This window comes from Hevea brasiliensis, chromosome 10 (assembly GCF_030052815.1).
Source record: "Hevea brasiliensis isolate MT/VB/25A 57/8 chromosome 10, ASM3005281v1, whole genome shotgun sequence".
NCBI lineage: Eukaryota > Viridiplantae > Streptophyta > Magnoliopsida > Malpighiales > Euphorbiaceae > Hevea > Hevea brasiliensis.
Genome location: NC_079502.1, coordinates 82931157 through 82934431, shown reverse-complemented (window position 1 = coordinate 82934431; position 3275 = coordinate 82931157).

The window sequence follows — 3275 nt, the reverse complement described above, 5'->3', positions numbered from 1 at the left end:
AGTAGTTGCCTGCTAAAACCTCACCCCCTTTATGGTGCTTCAACTAATTATTCCTCTATGCAAGGCCATTAATAAGTTACAAATAACCTGTTTTATCAAGATATACTTAAGAAACACTTGCTTCCATAAGTTGCCTCTATTGAGGATGATTGTGGTGAGTTTGATTTAATTTCAACTCCATAGGCATATCTCAATTCCCTATCTCCACTAATGTAGCATACACTTTTCAAAAGATCAAAAAGTCTTTAAAAGGGTTGTAATAGGGCTAAAGGTATAATGACTTGGTTGCCAATGACAGGTTTTTTAGGGAATGCAAATATGAGGATAGTATGTGTGCATAAAATACCAAGTATCCTAAGTTTATTCTACTGATTTTGTGTGGAGAAAAGGGGCTTTTGATTTTTTTATAATGCCAAGATGCTTCCATGATACTTATCTTAGGACATTTTCTCTCTCTTTTTTTTTATTTTTCCTTTTTTTTTATGTCCCTTTTGTCCTCTCCCCCAAATTCATTACTTTTGCTAGGTTAGAAAGGCAAATTTTGATTTGATTTCAATTGCAAATTTGCACTCTTTCTTGAGTTTTGCATCCTCTCTCCAATTTTATTTTTTTTACTTAATATACTTTTTACTTATGCATTTAGCTTCCTCAAAAGGGTAGGGTAGGTGTTTAGACTAGGGGCTAGGTAAATAATATGGGGAAGCAATAAATTCTAAGGGATAAGTATAGGCTTCAAGTTGGCTACAAGGGATATATATTTTAATTAGGGGTGGCTAAGGCTTAGTGAGGCTATATTAAAGAATGCCTTAATCATCTCTTCATCAAGCACATGCTAGGATTTCGCCTTGATAGGTCCAAGAGACATGTTCTAGAGTTAGTGAGGCATTTTTAGGTTTGCTTGTATCTCAAAAATTTTCTCCAAATTTTGCAAGTTCAATGTGATAGATTAATGGTTATGAAGGGGTTTAACTAGTTTAACTCCACTTAGGTGAGTTCAATGTGACAAATTAATGGTTAGGAAGAGGTTTAACTAGTTTAACTCCACTTAGGTGATTAAGTTCTTCACAAACAACATATTGAAGCCTTTTTTTCAGTTACATTCATTCCACTTTCCCAGAAAGTCCAATCATTAGCTCATCAAGGTTTTAGTTATAATTTTAAGTTAAAAGCTTTTTTGAAAAAGTCCAGAATTTTCAAAATTTGCAAAAATTTTCTGGATTTTTGATACACAAATATAATATAGACATAATAAGGTAATGAAATGCAATATATGAATGCAATGCATGAAATGCACCCCCAAACTCAAATTTGACATTGTCCTCAATGTCATCAAGATATCATAATAAGGTCAAGAGCAACATCGTAAATGTAATAACAAGTAAAAGCTAATGGATATAGAATACTCCCCCTTGAAGCGTGCCTTCCCTTGAAGATTTGTGAGTTTGATCTCCATTGCTCCTTTCAAGTGCTTCTTGAACCTACAAAGTGAACAAACATTGAAATCAAGTTTGGGAGGGTGATAAAACAAAAAAAAAATAGGCAAATGCAAAGATTAAAATTAAAACTTGGGTTGTCTCCTAAGAAGCACTAATTTAAGGTCATTAGCTTAACTCCTTTTAAAATTACTGATCAAAAAGCAGTTTTCGCCCATAGTAGTTGTCATGTAACACCACATATGGGTCTTGATTTGTGGTACCCTCAAGATTGGCAAGATTTGGAATAAGATTACACATAGCACGAACAACACATGGTTTAGAGTTATATGCTTAGGAAGTGGACTGTTGTAGCTCATGGAGGACATATGATGATGTAGGAGGTGTCCATGATAGAAAAGGGTCTTCTGGTGGTGTATGTGTAAACATCGTTAATGAGCTCAAGTTGATAGTCTTGTCAATTTCTTCATCTACCACTTTCACCTCTGATCTATCTTCATGTAAGCACTCTTCTAATGACCCTCCAACAATAAAGGAGTTGTTTTCTTTAACTTCAGGTACAATTTCTTCTTCAAGTAACTCCTGCTCTTGTGGTAACTCTACTGGCAAGTCATATTCAAAGGAGTTTTGCTCTTCAGGCTCAACTTCTTCTATAGTTTCAAATTCCCATGAAGCTTCTTCAGTCTCCCAACTTTGTTCATTTGTTTCCTCCTCATAGAGTGATAGCTCATTATTCATCATAAGGTTGTCAAGATTTTCCAATGGAGCTATCACCTCTTCACGTCCCACTCCCTTCTCTAATTGCAGCTCAAATGGTTGGTGTGAAATATTATGTTGATAGATGTCTGGAGGGTATTGGTGGCTCCAACCCTACAGTGAAGGATCCCAATGCCAATGGTAATCAAAATCTATCATGTCATTCAACAAGTGAATGGCATCCTTATGGTTTATTTGAAGAACATGATCACCAGTAGCCCAAGCTCCATAATCTACCCAATTCCTTGTCACTTCATCAGACCATTGTAGAAATTGAGAGTGAGTTCATAATTTGAAAGGCTATGATTGGCAAATTGCTCTACCAATTCATTGAATCTTCTCCAAGCATTATAAAATGGTTCATTGTGTTGTTGAATAAAACTTGTGAAGACTTATTGATGAAACATCTCAATGTACCTCATAAGAAAAACAAGCAAAAATAAAATTAGACAAGAAATAAACTATAAAAGAAATAAGAATGTCTAGAGTAACTAAATCACTAATCATTTAATATCAAGCACGGGTCCCCGGCAACGGTGCCAAAAACTTGTTTGCTAGTTTTTCAACTATCGCAAGTGTACGGATCGCTAACAAGTAATAAAGTGATGAGTAGAGTATTGTAACATCCCCACTGTACGTATTCTGTACATTCTATTGCTCCAGTGGCCAAATAACAATCCAGGCAAGTCAGGATGTCTGGAACTACACTTCGGTGATAGTGAACAGACATATAATGATGAAATAAATAAAAAGAAAATACAAGAAAAATCAAACAAAAATGAAAGAGAGAAAATGTGAATAAGTTAAACGAGCCAAACCCGTAGCGATGGGTGACCGCACGGGGAAGTTACGGCGAGGATCGTTGACTAACCTTGGATGCGGGGAAACCCCGAGAAATATTTTCGGGACATAATCAAAGGTTTACTGAGGTGTAATTGACATTGAAAATGTCAAAGAAAAATTAGAAAGTTAGTATAAATGAAAAATAAATATTAAAGAAATCGGCGGTACAAGGAGTAAATCGGTGTTACCGAAAAAGTCCAAACTTGACCCGAAGAGGGGCATTTTGGTCAAATGACACCTAGA